This window comes from Dermacentor andersoni, chromosome 9, assembly GCF_023375885.2.
Source record: "Dermacentor andersoni chromosome 9, qqDerAnde1_hic_scaffold, whole genome shotgun sequence".
Taxonomy (NCBI): domain Eukaryota; kingdom Metazoa; phylum Arthropoda; class Arachnida; order Ixodida; family Ixodidae; genus Dermacentor; species Dermacentor andersoni.
In genome coordinates, this window is record NC_092822.1 from 85,163,434 (window position 1) to 85,181,234 (window position 17,801).

At 46.5% G+C, this 17,801-nt stretch overlaps 7 non-coding genes across 7 annotated transcripts; all 7 read left to right on the forward strand.

The window, feature by feature from the left end:
• Nucleotides 1-716: 716 nt before the first annotated feature.
• TRNAS-AGA (transfer RNA serine (anticodon AGA)) lies at nt 717-798 on the forward strand. The gene has a single exon. It is a non-coding gene; the product is annotated as a tRNA-Ser (tRNA).
• A 1,301-nt stretch (nt 799-2,099) lies between these two features.
• Nucleotides 2,100-2,181, forward strand: TRNAS-UGA (transfer RNA serine (anticodon UGA)). The gene has a single exon. It is a non-coding gene; the product is annotated as a tRNA-Ser (tRNA).
• Nucleotides 2,182-3,413: 1,232 nt separating this feature from the next.
• TRNAS-CGA (transfer RNA serine (anticodon CGA)) lies at nt 3,414-3,495 on the forward strand. The gene has a single exon. It is a non-coding gene; the product is annotated as a tRNA-Ser (tRNA).
• Nucleotides 3,496-7,790: 4,295 nt separating this feature from the next.
• On the forward strand, nt 7,791-7,872 carry TRNAS-AGA (transfer RNA serine (anticodon AGA)). The gene has a single exon. It is a non-coding gene; the product is annotated as a tRNA-Ser (tRNA).
• Nucleotides 7,873-9,450: 1,578 nt separating this feature from the next.
• On the forward strand, nt 9,451-9,532 carry TRNAS-UGA (transfer RNA serine (anticodon UGA)). The gene has a single exon. It is a non-coding gene; the product is annotated as a tRNA-Ser (tRNA).
• Nucleotides 9,533-12,054: 2,522 nt separating this feature from the next.
• TRNAS-CGA (transfer RNA serine (anticodon CGA)) lies at nt 12,055-12,136 on the forward strand. The gene has a single exon. It is a non-coding gene; the product is annotated as a tRNA-Ser (tRNA).
• Nucleotides 12,137-15,928: 3,792 nt separating this feature from the next.
• TRNAS-AGA (transfer RNA serine (anticodon AGA)) lies at nt 15,929-16,010 on the forward strand. The gene has a single exon. It is a non-coding gene; the product is annotated as a tRNA-Ser (tRNA).
• Nucleotides 16,011-17,801: the final 1,791 nt, after the last annotated feature.

Sequence of the window (17,801 nt, forward strand, 5' to 3'; positions counted from 1 at the left end):
TGAGGTCCTAGCGCATTGTGTGAGAAATTTCACAAACCCGCTCGGGCGGCGCGAATGGACACCCCACAAGACCTTGTCAGAAATTTCGTGGGCCGGCTAAACCTCGCTGGCATTGTCCACCGTCTGTAAGCCAAACACCAAAATCTCCATAACCAAGATCGTGGACATCATGTTGCTCGCCGTTCCTGGCATGAGTGAGGAGTGGGCATGAGAATAGATATGTTGACACGAAAGATAATATCTTTTTGATCGATCGCAGCATGTCTCCTTTCTTTACTTTTTTTTTATTAGAACGGAAGATTTTCCCACTTTTTCAGAAGAATGAATATATTGAGCAGGTAGGTTCTTAAGAATCCCGAAAAGCGACCAATGATGCTTTCTCACCGTGAAAACACCCACATGGCTCAGTTACTGAGTAAGAAAAGCCAGTTTTGCTTTTTAAGCAATGCACAGCATATATTTAAATGCACAAATTGCTACACATTTCTTAAAAGAAGTGCTGCACTTCCTTCCGGGTGCGGGCTCAGTCACCTTGACCTTAGCACAGTTTCGTCGCTGTGACAAAGAGACGAAGAAAGTGATTTTGATGCAAACAATGGGAAGCCAGCCCGCTATCGGAGCACCCTACTTTACATGCGGACGATTGTTCTTACACGTTTGCGAAAGCTCTTGAGATAATGCTTGGGTCGACACCTTGCTCACGGTGGCCATCACTTGCAGTCGTGGCCGAGTGGTTAAGGCGATGGACTAGAAATCCATTGGGGTCTCCCCGCACAGGTTCGAATCCTGTCGACTGCGTAGGTAATATTTTTTTTAATTTCCGTAACTTCTTGTGGGACACCAAGGACTGTTTATTGAGACAATAAATCTAATCGTATGTGTCCCCAGTGCGTTCGACGACTGCACTGTATGCACAGAAATGTAAATTCTTTGCGCCGCATGACAATTCAGATGAAACAAAAAGAATGGGGGAGAAGAATAACTGAAAGCGTGCAAGTGCAGCACGCTTAAGTTGTCTTTTCTCGCACCAAAAATTTTCTTCGCTGACGTCGCCTGTATATTTTTGCACATCGTGATCCCAGAAAACAAATTAATCGTGGTCATGAAAAAAAGGGAAGCAGTGATTTCAAATAAAACAGAAAGTTGGAACAAGGCGTATAAGTATATCATGCTTTTTAATAATAAAATCTATCCTTCTAGATGAGCGATTTAGTCATATGTAGCTTTATTGTGTCAGACTCGACAAAACCGCGACTATAAACGTCGCCATTGAGGTTCGTTGTAGACTTTCTTGTACCTATTAAAGAGTCCTTCCCTATGCCCATTAATCCCACATGAACATGTGGGGTTCCCGTGTAACAATCGGGCATGTCCTATATGATCTGCATATTTGATTAAAGATTATTTGTTATGGGGCATACGACACTTTTTTTTTTCCTTGTAGGGATTTGTGCGAAATATCTGACAGGCAAATTGCGGGCTTTTAAAAGCATGCGACAATCCCAAATTAGGGGCACTCGCCCCGTAAGTGCATGTGAGCTGGTACCACTTATACTTAATAATTTGCTATGGAATCAGTGAATTATCACGACAAACAATGCTTCTTTCATTGATAGTTTATTGTATAGAGTCACGAAGAATTTCTTTTTTTTTTATGCAAACACAAATTGGACGTTCCCTAAAACCCGTAGCATATGTTTTCTGAAGACAACTCAATGTTCGGATTTTTTTGAACAACCTCCTCGAACTGACGTCACGAACATTTACCCCAAACACGTGCAAGTAAAATATTTATTACAATTTAATCGGGTCATAACAATAATTGTTTTGCTTGGGAATCGGGCGAAATTTGGGGCACAAATGTGCAGCGTCCGAGGCTCGAGGGTGGAGTGTGCTTCCGTGGCCATTGACCGCATTCGCGTCACCGTCGCGAAGAAAATGGAAAATGTCATTGTGCTACAAACAATGACATCTCTCGAGACATTACACTACAGTGTACTAGACATTATTCTATTCTAGTAAACTGTAATTACACCTCGTGCGTGAACTACGCTCTTGCCGAAGCCGAAACAAGCCAGCGCAAGTTGCTCCTCGTGTCTGCAGTCGTGGCCGAGTGGTTAAGGCGATGGACTTGAAATCCATTGGGGTCTCCCCGCGCAGGTTCGAATCCTGCCGGCTGCGCGATGGTGTTTTTGTTGCTTTTCGCTTTTCTTTTCAGGCACCGGAGATTGTGCTTTGATGCAGTAACTTCACAATCGCCAGCTGTATTGGCACGCGCGTTCGTTTTTGGTCTGTCGCACCGGAAGCGACGAATTCTCGGCGTGGGCTCCGCCCGGAGTCTTCCTGGACTGTCACGTAGCAGTTGCATAGGTACCGGTACAAGGTAGACAGAGAAGGTTTGAGGAAAGCTGAAACCCACTGTGTGCTCTGAGGCGACGATCACGCGAGGACCGTTGCGTTTGGCCTCAATTGCGCTGCGCGGTGCTCGCTGCTACGGTCCTCGCCTTGTATATATAGCCTGTTCAAGCCGGAAGGGGCCCGCGGCGACAAGCGAAAAAGCCCCTATCGCAAATATGCGAGGCAAGCGAACATACCATGACACGTAACGATGTTCGTGGTCTTCGAGGCTATGTAGACATCGAGGGCGAAACATTCTGCTGAACTGAAAAAATAACACGAACTGACACACGGTTCCATGACGTCCTCGACTCCTTCTCTCTGTCCTCATCGTCACTTATCGCACCAATTTCTTCCTCCCCCCTCGACCCACAACACCTCCCCTCCCGCCGATCACAAAGCATCTGGGTAGAAGAACGTGTTTCAGGACAAATATCTGTCTGATCGCCTAGAATCCCAGGCCTACACCGCTCGGCCAATCTTATCAGTGAAGTTTCTCGTTGCCTATAAACATCAAACCTTTAACTTCATCATTTCCAGCTTATTTACAACAAATTATAGTACTTGTTGGGTCTTCATACCAACTGGTTTTTAATGTACGTTGGCAAAGTTACATCACTCATTTCGTCCGGTAAGGAAAAAGAGACAGCGCCATTGTTCCCATTTGATGAGAAAGTCGTTCTTCCGTGAGTCTGGCATATATATATATATATATATATATATATATATATATATATATATATATATATATAAAGCAATGATCAGGTCTGGGCGAGAAAAACGCAAGTGTGATGCCTCCAAGGCTCACCCTGCATGGCCTTCTGTTTACCCCTGCTGATAACCGACAGGCGCAGCAACGCTATATTATCAGACACATGCCCGGGCGATCTGCATGATAAAGGAATCGGTTTACGTTTCCGGCAAGAGTGATTTGTTCCTGAAGTAAATCACATGAAAGAGAAAAAAAAAACCAAAGTAAATTTGGTACTGCCATTGCACGACGCAGAAGCCGTTGCGCAGTCGTGGCCGAGTGGTTAAGGCGATGGACTCGAAATCCATTGGGGTTTCCCCGCACAGGTTCGAATCCTGTCGTCTGCGATTACATTTTGCGTCTTTTTTCTTTCCCTCCAACTACCTCGAGCGACATCATTTTTAGGTACGTTTCAAGCGGTTGCGCAATAAAGCGACATTTCACGACCAATGTTAATCATTGTTTACGTCCCCACTTCCGCAAATAGAAGCACGCCCGCAATTATTTACAGTAAATCAATCACAATGTACAATAACTCTTGAGATGAGAAGGCAGGGAAGTGAGGATAACTAGATTCTTCAATGGCACCATCGTTGACAAAACGTATTCTCCATGAGGTCTCCCGTTAATTCCCTGGAATAGTCCGCAGTAGCATTAGCCTCAGCATACTGCCACTCAAAAGTAGAAACGCTTGAGCGAAAACCGACTGCACAAGAATAACAACGGGAAATATGCGAGGGATACAATCGAACCTCGATATAACGAACACTGATATAAGAAACTATCGAGTATAACGAAATAATTCCGAGATGTAGCACCATGCTTGCGAAACTTCGATGATTGTTCTACTGCTACAGCGAAACTGAGAGTGTGAGATCCTATATATAAATCAAAATGCGGATTCTGGCAACAAACACTTATTCAAGCAGCAAAAACAACTTGTAATGGCATATTCTGGGTGCGCGTGGGCGTCTCGGCCATTGGCTTATCTTGGCTGATCCGCTGCAGTCAGAAAAGGTATAAGTGCCGTTGCCCTGCTATCACGCAGATCGCACAGACATGTGTTTGAAATATAGCATGGTGCCTGTCACGTATCGCCACGAATCTTGCCGCCGACGGGTTATAAAAATGACAACAAACCCTTGCTGGCCCGTCATCACGCTTGCGTTTCTCTCCCATATATTGACCCGATCGTGATTTTTTCCCATGATGCCAGTGGGCACGCTTATAACGAATACCTGATATAGTATATAATGAAGTTAGTTAATGTTGTGTCGCAGATGACTTCATTATAACAAGGTTCGAATGTACTATCGTTACGTTAAATGTTAAGCGTGTCGATGCGCGTGCTCCCTGAAGGTGGTGTACGGTAGCGGCACGGGATCACAAAAAGATGGCACCCGACACGGTAAAGGTAATGATGCGGTCAATGTCACGACACCCGAGTCGCCTTGCTTCTTGCCTGGCGACACTCAGGTGTGTGTGCGTCGGGAACCAGCCGCTGTAGGAAGTCTATTTTTGTGTTATACCAGCAGAATGCTTGCCACAGACGTGAGGCCCTATAACGTAAAACTATTCCCATACGTGTTTTTATTCCATTCTCTTGACGTCAAACTTGCGTAACCACCGACGCAAACATCGGGCAGGCACCCGCAGGGATGTCTGAACAGACCAATCAAATGCTCTCCTCGTTCATAGGAGGTTACTTTTGTTTGCTTGAAAAAGGAATAACATTGACTACACTGAGTGGCTTGTCGTATCTAATTGGCTGACAAGCGAGGAGCAGGCTCAAGTGAAGAGGAATTCGATGGGGCCGAGCCACTGCACTGAATATCGATAACCGGATGAAGAGGGTGGTACCGACGTCTGCGATTGGTCCGCTTTCCCTTACTTAGCTTGCGGTCGCTCGTCGAAAATCGCTGGGGCATGCAACGGAAGCTTAAGAATGACGCTAAAACGGATCCTCAGGAAAGAAGAGTTGGCAAAACGAGGTCCTAAGCGTGCCGAAAGTGCTCGCAAATGTTACACAGCCACGCAAAAAGATTTATTATACGCACATAAATCCATGCTCTCCGGCAAATGCGAGTAGGCAGTGCCTGAGCGATCGGCGGTAGCCATCTTTTATTCCTTTCGGAACGGGGCAGCCTGCGACGATTCATAAGAAAATTCAGTTTTGTCCAGCATATAATTGCATCTTCCACGCGTAACGTCAGTTTGACGCGGTGAGTTTTTGCGATTTTGTGACGTCGCATGACAGGCAGGTGAAGTAGGTGCAGCCCGAAAACTTTTGACCAATAGCCGAGAGCTAATGGCGAAAAGGCGCCGAATCAGAAATAAGTAATTTTCTTTTGTTCAGTCAAATCATGCATAATGAAGCATAATGAAGCATATGATATGACGTGTGTACACGTCATATCAGATGGCGAGCTATCGCGGTTTCCGTGACGTCGCGTGACAGACAGGTGAAGCGGGCGTGGTCCAAAAAAGTTGTTGACCAATCGCGGAGGGCTGATCACAGAATTGGAATAGGAAAGTTTGGAATATTTTTACGTTATAGCGCCCCAGTTCAGAGCGTGGCGGGTCCACCGAGCTTTAATTTCTCTCTGAAGGCGTCTGCACAGCCTGAGGTCAGGGTGCCGGCGATGATGCCAGTACATCAGTGAAGACGAAACACAGGAGTGTGTCGTTAGACTGACACGGGCTGAACGAAAGACACAACATACGACGTGGGTTGTTCGACTAGCGCTGTTCATTGCAATCATGATCAGCTATATAAGCTCGGCCAGTTTAATATTTTTCCTCAACGAAATAAATGCTGCGGCGATGACAAAACTAGCGGTTAGGGGACGAAGTTCGAGAAACTGTACTTTGTAAAGCTCTAATAACGCTGACGGGTGTCTGTGCTCGATCATCCGGCCAGTGAGTTGTTGAGTTGAGTTGAGTTGTTGTAGGCTACTGGTGGGATTAGCCTTGCAGTTGCTGCTGCAGCTGTTTCCTTGCACAGAGTTTCGCGGATTGGTTCACTGCCTGCATACACATGGAAGGAGTGTGACAGAGAGGAAAGTCGACGCGAGAAGCTCGTTTGGACCTTTTGCGCCACGTGGCACGTGCACAATGTCCTCTGGAGCTAACTTCCGAACGGACGAGATTTCGTCAAATTCATGATTTCGCCCTCTGGTGCTCCCTGGGCGTCGCCAATTAGACTCTTGACAGCTGTAATTATCTATGACACCCCTGGAAAGCTTTGCAGAAACTGCAGCGCCGACATTTCTGCTAATGTGCAAGTCAAGAGGGGATCTACAGATAGAAATGTAGAGTGGAGAATGGGAAAGTAGAGGCAGAGAATGGGCAGAACCGACGCGGTTGCGAAACGAGGCAATAACTGCCTTGCCAATCTCGTAGTTTCCATACAGGAGGAGAGGGCGGGAAAGGGAAAAGGTGGCGCGAGAATGCAAGGAAAGTGGTTGCGGGAAAACTTAAGGTACGGTACGGTACGCTTCTGGCATTTCTGAAAAAAATAAAGACCACGCAAATTTGTCAAGCGGATAACTGACGCAGGGCGTGCAGACACGCATAGCTTGATTGAAACACCGTAGGGTCTAGGTGACACTACGGAAGCGGTCGCACATCAAATCAATACTTCTGTGCCTGCCGTGGTAGCTTCACGGCTATGGAATTGCTCGAGGTCGCGGGTTCAGTCCCGACCGTGGCAGCCACGTTTCGATGGGAGCGAAATACAGAAACCTTAGTGCACTTAGATTTAGGTGCACGTTAAAGAACACCAGCGCGTCGAAATTGATCCGGAGTCCGCCTCTACGGCGTGCCTCATAATCCGATCGTGGTTTTGGCGCGTACAGCGGCATAATTCAATTGAAAAGTAAGTTTCACACTTCTGCCACGATGCGACGTGCCATGCGAGGCAATGATAGTGCTCAACCATCTCAGAGATTATGAACAACGGCGCACAACAACGGCTCAAGCAAACACGCCTCCCCGTGTGTTCTGTGTATTACGCAGACACGCAGCATGTGGTGCACGCATAGTAACGTTTAACATCAACGCACCACTCTCGCGTTGTAGTAAACGCTGAAGAAATTACATTCATCGTCAATATCCAAGCAAACAGCATAGATAGCTTCGCTGACATCGATTCACACAGTGCGTGGGATCCGATATATATATATATATATATATATATATATATATTTTTTTTTTTTTTTTTTTTTTTCAGAAGAGTGAATACATTGAGCAGGGAGATTTTTAAAAATCCCGGGAAACGACCAGTTGAAGCTTGCTCACCGTGAAAACAACCACATGGCTCCGTTACTGAGCAAAAGAGTCAAGTTTGCTTTCCAAGCAATATATAGTATATATTTCAATCCACAAATTGCTACACTTTTCTTGAAGCAAATGGCGCCTATCGGCCGACTTTCTTCCGGATGGGGCCTCAGCTACCTTGACCTTAGCACAGTTTCTTCGCAGTGAGAAAGAGAAACGAAGAAAGTGATTTTGATGCAAACAATGAGAAGCCAGCCCGCTATCGGAGCACCCTACTTGACATGCGAACGATTGTGCCTACACGTTTGCGAAAGCTCTCGAGATAACGCTTGGGTCGACACCTTCCTCGCCGCAGCCGGCACTTGCAGTCGTGGCCGAGTGGTTAAGGCGATGGACTAGAAATCCATTGGGGTCTCCCCGCACAGGTTCGAATCCTGTCGACTGCGTAGGTTTTCTTTTTTTAAATTTCTGTAACGGTTTTGTGGGTCGCCAAGGAATCTTATTGACACAATAAATGTAACCGTCCCAAGTGCGTTCGACGACTGCATTCTATGGAGAGAAATGTAAATTACAATGTACAACTTTGTTGGACTCCAAGTTTACAACTCTTGAATTCAGCAATGAAAAACGACATCACAATTATGTTAATTGCATCTAATAGTGCATCTAGAGCGGGCAAAATTCAATTTTAGCGGTGGATTATTTACGAGCAGTGAACATTCGCTTGCGATTCCTTCCGTTTCACGCGACCTCCTAACCATCAAGAACTATTTTAGCTCGCGACTTGCTCTGGTAGCCGTGTGTTTAAGTATACATGAGTCCGTTTGTGAAGATTTAAAACTGTCGCACAGAAGCAAACTGGAGGCTGCAGAAACGGTCCTTCCATGCTTATATATAATTTCACTCCGTGAATGTAGTGCGGGACAACTCACATGAAAAAAAGACGGGAAAGAAAGAAATAAACTTGAAAGCCCGCTAGTGAGTGCTTGTCTTTTCTCGCACCAGATATCTTTTATTGTTGTTTGTATATTAGTGCAGATCATGATCATATCAAAGAAGTAAATCATGGTCATAAAAAAAAGTAAAGTAGCGATTTCAAATAAACCGGAAGGTTAGAACAGAGCGTATAACTACACGATACTTTCTAATAATAAATTTAATGCTTCGAGATGGGCAATTTAGTCGTATATAGCTTGCTTGAGAATCGAAAAAACTGTGCCAATAAACGTCGCTATTGTGGTTCGTTGTGCATTTGCTCGTATACCTATTCAAGTGTCCATCAGCCCTGTATGCCTCAATCACATATGAACCTGTGGGGGCCCCCATATAAAAACCCATATGCTCCCATGTAACAATAGGACATGTCCTATATCATATCGGTATGTCCATAAGGATTATTGGATATGGGGCTTATGTCCCATTTTTTTTTCCTTATCGGGATATCTGCGAAATATTTGACAGGCAAATTGCGGGCTTTTGAGCATGCGACATCTCAATTTAACGGTACTAGCCCCGTACGTGCTTATAAGCTAGTACCATTTATATTTAATCATGCGCTGCCGAATTAGTGAATTATCAGGATACATATTGCTTCTTCTCTTGATAGTTTATTTTATAGAGTCACGGAGTATTTTTATGCAAACACAAATGGACGTGCCCTAAAACCCGTAGGCATAGTTTTTCTGACGACAATTGAATGTTCGGATTTTTTTAACAACGTGCTGGAACTGAAGTCACGAACATTTACCCCAAACATGTGCAAGTAAAACATCTATCATAAATTGATAGGACCATAAGAATAATCATTTTGCTTTGAATTTAGCCAAAATTTGGGGCACAGACGTGCAACGTCCGTGGCTTAAGAGTGCAGTGTCATTCTGTGGCCATTGACCGCATTCGCGTCACCGTCGCGAAGGAAACGGAAAATGTCATTGTGTTACAAACAATGAAATCTCGGGACGTTACACCTGCTGTGCGGAGTGCGAGCTTGCCGAAGCAAGGGAGCCAAGTTGCGACTCATGCCTGCAGTCGTGGCCGAGTGGTTAAGGCGATGGACTTGAAATCCATTGGGGTCTCCCCGCACAGGTTCGAATCCTGTCGGCTGCGAAATCGCTTTTTTTCTTTTTTCGGCTTTCTAGTTGTCAGGTGCCGGAGATAGCGCCTTAATTCAGTAATTTCACAACCACCACTAAATTACGCCACGTGCTCCTGTGCGTTCTTTTTTAGTCGGTCGTACCGCACTCGACAAATTGTTGGCGTGGGCTCCGCCCGGTGTCTTCGTGGCACCCTCAAGAGCACTGCGACCTTGGAGGAAGGAAATAAATCTCATACAGGTCATTCAGAACACACGTAACTAATTCCTTTGCGATCGCAAGACCGTCAGCACAGCATCAAAATGCAATCGATAAAACTGAACATGTAGGCGCAGTATTATTTGATCTCACCCCATATAACGGTTAAGAATTCGCGTAACACAGTTGTAACCATCGTGCGATATTTTTTTTTTTTCGATTTCGGTCCAAGATATGACCTCTGAGACTCGGCGTAATGACAAGTAACGTTGGTTCCCGGTAGTATTTAATCGGTGCGCCCTTTTTCGGTTATTCTGCCGTAGTACAGTGTACTTCAGCCGCAGCTCTCCCTGCAGAGGGGGAAGACTAAAACCTAAACATACCATGCGCTTTGACGAGACGATCACGCGACGACCGGTACGTCTGGCCTCAAGTGTGCTGCTCAATGCTCCCATGCTGTGGTTCTCTCCTTACGAAGGAGAGAACCACGCCGGAAGCGGCCCGCGATGCAGCAAGCAAAAACACACCGCCCGCATGCATCCCGTATGCAGATGGTTAACCAGCGCAGCAGAAATGTGCGGCCGCGGTATTTATTGCTGGGTCATTTCCGACGGTGCATTAAAGTATTTCTTAATTATTGGTTACGTCTTTGCGTTTCTTAATACGTTACGCACATGTGCGGCTTGGATTTATCACATTGTTTATTTGAAATGCCACACATCGCGCTCCTCATAGTCGCCATCACGGAGGGGTGCAACGAGCGGTTCATTGTGTTAATCCAGCTGGTTCATCAAAACCTTTCTGAATTATGTTAAGTATCTGTGCTTCGTAATGCGTTATTCACAGTGTTTGTGAGTCGGTTATGCACTGTATTTACCAAGTGACACACCGTGACCGCAGATTTCATTTAATTAAAGACAGGGACACATTTGTCAACCCATTTCGAAGTCTCTGGCAGCGCGCGCTCTGCTCCGAGAGAGCAAGACGTCACTATCGGCGTAGCCAATGGCGCGCCACATCTTTGCAGCGAGATAATTACATCAACACGAAATTGTCTTAACCCCATCCCCCTCTATGTCCATCCCCTACATTAATGCGCAGATAAATGCATATGTTTTAAATGCGTAAGCATTTGTATGCCTACGTACACTATGCCTCATACCCCCGCAGGAGGGTTTCTGTGGTCGGACCACGAGTGTTTCGCCTACGCATTCACCGCTTCGCAGTAAACGCGCACATATCGCACATATGCGAGACGAGCGAACCTGCCATTAAATGTAACGATGTGCGTGGTCTCGGAGACTGTGCAGACATGAAGGTCCAAACATTCTGCGGAACTGAAAAAATGACATGAAGTGACACACGGCTCCACACACGGCTCTGTCCTCATCGTCACTTATCCTACCACCTACTTCCTCCCCCCTCGACCCACAACACCTCCCTCTGTGATCCGAGGGAGCTCCGATCACAGAGCACCCGTATAAACGAACGTGTTTCAGGTCAAATATCTCTCTGACCGCCTTGCATCCCAGGTCTATGTCTCAGTCTCCAGGTCTTATCAGTGAAGTTTCTTGTTACCTATAAACATAATACCTTTAACTTCTTCATTCCGAGCTTACTTAAAAGACGTGATATTTATTGTTGGGGCTCTATATAAGTTTGCTTTGAACATGTCTTCGCAAAGGTGCATGATTCCCTTTATCCGCGAAGAAAAAAAAAATCGCTACGATTCCGAGTGGATAAGGAAGTCGTTCTTTCTGGAGTCTGCCACCTTTATAAGTTTATTTTAATTTTATCGTTAAGGAATGAGTGCACTCAACTGCATACTTGCCAAAGCCACAAAGAAAGAAAGAAAAAAAGACGCTCTCAATGCCACATGCCGCATTCCGACCTTTTAAAATCCCGGCATTACATTAAGCGGTAATATGCGAACGTTATCAGCAGCTATTCTTGGTCGTGCTTATAGAATGTCACTCATTGTGGTACAAGTGCCAATGCTGTGTTCATGCACGTCACAGATACCAAAAGAATAAACATGCACGCTGATATGGGGAGAAAAAGTCATCATGACGTCTATGCGAGAAAAACGCAAGCGTGATGGGTGACCAAGGGCGACCTTTCATGTTGATGACCCGACGGTGGCTGAATGCGTGCTGATAAGTGACAGGTGCACAAACGTTATATTATCAATCACGTGCCCGTGCAATCTGCGTGATAAATTAAAGGAATCTGTATTTCCCACAAGAGCCATTTGTGCCTGAAATAAATGCCCTGAAAGAAAAAAAAAGAAGCAAGGAAAGTTTAGTGTTGCTACTGCACGGCCGAGAAAACCGTGGCGCAGTCGTGGCCGAGTGGTTAAGGCGATGGACTCGAAATCCATTGGGGTTTCCCCGCACAGGTTCGAATCCTGTCGGCTGCGATTACATTTTGCATCTTTCTTTTTTTTTCGCCAACTGCCTCAAGCGACATCATTTTACGGCGCGTTTCAAGCGGTTGTGCAATAAAGCGATATTTCACGCCCATGTCGATCGCTATATATGTAACCATTGCCGCAAATAGAAGCACAGCCGCAGTTATTTACAATAAATCGATCACAATGTAAAGTAACTGTTCAGATGAGAAGGTAGGGAAGTGAGTTCAAATAGATTCTTCAATAGCACCGGGGTTGACTAAGCAAATTCTCCCTGATCAGAGCGAACAGACTGCACAAGGATAGCACCGGAAAATGAGCGAGGGCGGCAGTCGAACATCGATATAACGAACACGGATATAACAAATCATCGCGTATAACGATATAGTTATGAGACGTAGTACCGTGTTTCCTAAACTACAATGACTATTCTACTGCTACACTGAAGCCGGAGAATGCGAGAACCTATAGGATCAAAGCGCATTCTAGCAGCAAACATTTATTCGACCAGTTCATCTCATAATAAGGGGATGGGGGGGGGGGGGGGGTATTGCGCTATAAACACACGGACAATGGAAGTAGAAGTGGACAGGACGCGTTATCCGTGTTTATCATCATCATCGTCTGCCCGGCTACGCCCGCTGCAGGGCAAAAGCCTCTCCCATACTTTTCCAACTACCCCGGTCATGTGCTAATTGTGGCCATGTTCGTGTGTTTATAGTAGACCCTTTATTACGAGATTAGCTTCCACCAACTAGCCCCACTTGCCGCTCTACTTATTCAACCGGCAGAAACAACTTCGAATGACACATTCTGGGTGCACGTGGATGTCTTGGCCGGCGACTTATCTTGGCTGACCCACTGCATTGGGAAAAGCTATAAGCGCCGTTACCCTGCGACCGCATGGACAGTTGCATGAAATACAGCACGGTGCCTGTCACGTATCGGCTCAAATCCAGCTGCCGCCGGGTTATCAAAATGTCAACAAACACCGCGCTGGCCCTTCGGAGGCATCACGCCTGCGTTTCTGTCCCGTATATTGACCCAACCGCGATTTCTTCCCATGATACCAGCGTGCGCGCTTATAACGAATACCTGCTATAGTATATGACGAAGTTAATGTTGTGTCGCAGGTGACTTCATTATAGCAAGATTCGAATGCACTGGTGTTACGTTAAATGTTAAGAGTGCCTATGCGCGTGCGCCCTGAACGTGGTGGTCGGTAGCCGCACGGGCTCACAAGAAGCGGGCACCCGACATGGTAAGGGCCTGTTTACGCTCGAGCCGCCCATCGCCGCCCATCGCCGCAAGCCGCACCGCACGCGTGCGGTCGCGCGGAAAATTGCACATATATCGAGCACTTCTGCACAAATTTCAGTTTAAAATGTGTACGGTTTACACTGTGTACATAGTGTAAACGGAAATTTGTGCACAAGTGTTCGGTATGTGCAATTTGCCGCGCGACCGCACGCGTGCGGTGCGGCTTGCGGTCGCGCGAAAAATTGCACGTATCCAGCACTTGTGCACAAATTACCATTTACACTGTGTGCACAGTGTATACCTTACACATTGTAAACCGAAATTTGTGCACAAGTGTTTGATACGTGCAATCTTTCGCGCGACCGCACGCGTGCGGTGCGGCTTGCGGCGATGGGCGGCTCGAGCGTAAATCGGCCCTAAAGGTAGTGAGGCGGTCAATTTCACGGCGCCCGAGTGGCCTTGCTTCTTGGCTGGTGACAGTCACGTGTGTGAGCGTCGTAAAGCAGCTCCTGTAGGAGGCCTATTTCTGTGTTATACCTGCAGAATGCGTGCCAAAGACCATTTTAGACCGTGGCGGGTCCACCGAGCTTTCTCTCTGAAGGAGTCTGCACAGCGTGGCGTCCCGGTGGCGGCGATGCTGCCGGTACATCAGTGCATAAGAAATAAATTAATTGTTACAGAGGTATGGTGTTAAAATGACACCGGCTGAAAGGAAAACAAAATATACGATGGGCTTCATCCTGTGTCAGACTAGCGCTGTTGCTTGCAACCATGAAAAGCTATATCAGCTCGCCCGATTCACTATTCTTCCTCAATGAAAGAATTGCTGCGCCGATGACAAAACTGGCGTTTAGCGGACGAACTAGCGAAGACACCGGTCATCGCTAATAGCGATGACCGGTGTCTGTGTACGATCACCCGGCCACTTCCTTCGACTTTGGCGCTGCTGCTGTTTCGTTGCACGCAGCGTCGCGGATTGGTTCACAGCGTGCATATACATGGAAGGAGTGTGCCAGAGAAGAAAATCGACTCGAGAAACTCGTTTGGACCTTCCATCACGTGGCATGTGCACAATGTCCTCTAGAGCTTACTTAATGACAAGACGAGATTTCGTCAAACTCTTGATTTGGCCCTCTAGCTTCCTGGGCATCGCCATTTAGACTCTTGAGAGCTGTAATTATCTGTGACACCCCTCGAAAGCTTTGCAGAAACTGCAGCGTTTATCTTTATACTAATGTGCAAGTCAAGTGGAGTCAAGTGGAGTGGTGAGGGTACAGGAAGCAGAGGACGGGTAGAACCGACGCAGTCGCGAAACGAGGGAATAACAGCCTTGCCACTCTCGCAGTTCCCACACAGAAGGAGAGGGCAGGAGAAGGAAAAGGCGACGTCAGAAGGCAAGGAAACAGTGGTTACGGACAAACTGAAGGTACGGTACAGTCCGCTTCTGCAATTTCTGAAAAACAAACACCATGCAAATTTGTCAAGCGTATAACTGACGCAGGGCGTGCAGACGTAAAGCTTGATTGAAACACCGTAGGGTCTAGGTGACACTACGGAAGCGGTCGCACATCAAATCAATACTTCTGTGCCTGCCGCGGTAGCTTCACGGCTATGGAATTGCTCGAGGCCGCGTGTTCAGTCCCGACCGTGGCAGCCGCGTTTCGATGGGAGCGAAATACGGAAATGCTAGTGCACTTCGATTTAGGTGCACGGTAAAGAACACCGGCGTGTCAAAATTAATCCGGAGTCCGCCACTACGGCGTGCCTCATAATCCGATCCTGGTTTTGGCGCGTACAGCCACATAATTTAATTGAAAAGTAGGTTTCACACTTCTGCCACGAAGCGACGTCCCATGTGAGGCAATGATGATGCTCAACCCTCTCAGAGATTATGAACAACGGCGCACAACAACGCCTCAAGCAAACGCGCCTCCCTGTGTGTTCTGTGCACCACGCAGACAACACAGCAGTGGTGAACGCGAGGTAGCGTTTAACATCAACTCACGACCCTCGCGTTGGAGAAAACGCTGCAGAAATTACACATTTATCGTCAACGTCAAAGCAAACAGCATAAGAAGCCTCGCCGACATCGATTCCCACAGTGCGTGGGATGCACATATTTTTTCAAAATAATTAATAAATGGAGCATGCAGGTTTTTTAAGATCCCGGAAAACGACCAGTTGAAGCGTGCTCACCGTGGAAACAAGCACATGGCTCCGTTACTGAGAAATAAAAGTCGAGTTCGCTTTCAAACAATATATAGTAAATATTTCAACGCACAAATTGTTAGACATTTCTTACAGCAAGTGCCGCCTATAGCGGCAGACTTCCTTCCAGATGCGGGCTCAGCTACCTTTACCTTAGCACATTCGCGTCGCTCTGACAAAGAGAAACGAAGAGCGCCATTTTAATGCAAACAATGAGAAGCCAGCCCGCTATCGGAGCATCCTACTTGACATGCGAACGAGTGTGCTTACACGGTTGCGAAAGCTCTCGAGATAATGCTTGTGTCGACGCCTTCCTCACGGCCGCCGACGCTTGCAGTCGTGGCCGAGTGGTTAAGGCGATGGACTAGAAATCCATTGGGGTCTCCCCGCACAGGTTCGAATCCTGTCGACTGCGTAGGGTTTCTTTATTTTTTAAATTTCCGTTACTTTTTGTGGGCCGGCAGGGAATCTTATTGAGGCAATAAATCCAATCTTATGTGTCCCAACTGCGTTCCACGACTGCATTGTATGGACAGAAATGTAAATTGCAATGTACAACTTTGTTGGACTCCAAGTTTACAACTCTTGAAATCAGCAATGAAAAACGATATCACAATTATGTTAATTGCATCTAATAGCGCATCTAAAGCGGACAAAATTCAATTTCAGCGATGGATTATTTACGCGCAGTGAACATTCGGTTGCGATTCCTTCAGTTTCACGCGATCGTCGTCCTAACCAACAAGAACTATTTTAGCTCGCGACTTGCTCTGGTAGCGGTGTGTTTAAGAATGCATGTGTCCGTTTGTGAAGATTTAAAACTTGTCGCACAGAAGCAAACTGGAGGCGGCAGAAACGGTCCTGCCATGCTTATAAGATAGGGTAGGATTTCACTTTATTGCTCTAATTTACAGAGTCATGCAGCGGTCAGACCGAGTGCTTCCACCTTCTTCTTGTCTTGTCCTGTCTTGCAGGGTTGGCGCCCCTATTCCAGGGCACCACTGAGCGTGGCTGCTCGTCGGGTATGATGTACCAGCCCCCGTTGGAGGCATGGGTTGCCGCTGGAGAGCACACTCTCCCACTGTTCCTTACTCTGATTTTCTATATTGGGGAATGTTTTGTTTTTGCTGCATTCCCACGTGATATGATAAAGGGTGGGTTTTGCGCCACACCATGGGCATATTTCCGTGTATTGGTTTGGGAACATTTTGCTTAGTATGTGTAGATTTGGGGATGGTTCCTGTTTGCAGCTTCCGCCAGCAAACCGCCTCTTGTTGATTAAGTATGTTATGGGGCGGGGTGTATTTCACGCTCGTTCCTCTATGGTAATTTAGTATTTCGGAGTATACGTCGGGATCACCGTCATGAAGTCCTCGGGGTCCCCATTGAGGTGCGCTCGGTATATGCTCGCGATCGGTCCTATCGGCCCTCTGGTTGCTCTCGATTTCAGTGTGTCCCGGTATCCAAAAAATGTTGTGCCTAACTCGTCTTTCGTGTTGGCCAGCGCGGAGGAAGATTTGGAGCGCCTTTTGGCCAATTCTGCCATTGATGTAGTTACGGCATGCTTCCCTAGAATCCGTTAATATTGTAAGGGATTTGTTTGCGCGGTAACCCTCAGTGGCCGCTAGAGCAACAGCCATTTCTTCTCCCTCAGTTACCGTATACAGTCCCGTGCCGACGCGCAAGTGATCTCCTTGTATAGTCCGAGCCAATTACTGTCGCAACGACTTTTTGCTCTGTTCTTCCTCGTTTCCGAGGATACACCGCGGCGTCCGTATATACCGTGTTCGCCTTGGTTGCTAGATATTTCTCTACATATTTTCCCTAGCATTCCGCCTGGCTGCAGTAATATGGCAGGTTTGGGTCCATGTTTCTTGGCAAGGACCAAGAAACATGACGGAGAAAAAATAAAAAGAAACTTGAAAGCCCGCTAGTGAGTGCTTGTCTTTTCTCGCACCACGTATTTCTTTTTATTGTTGTGTATGTTATTGCAGATCATGATTACATGAAAAAAGTAAATCGCGTGGTCACAAGAATAGTAAAGTAGCGATTTCAAATAAAGTGCAAGGTTGGAACAGAGCGTATGAATACACGATGCTTTCTAATAATACATTTAATGTTTCGAGATGGGCGATTTAGTCCTATATAGGTTGCTCGAGAATTGAAAAAATACTGCGGCTTTAAGCGTCGCCATTGAGATTCATTG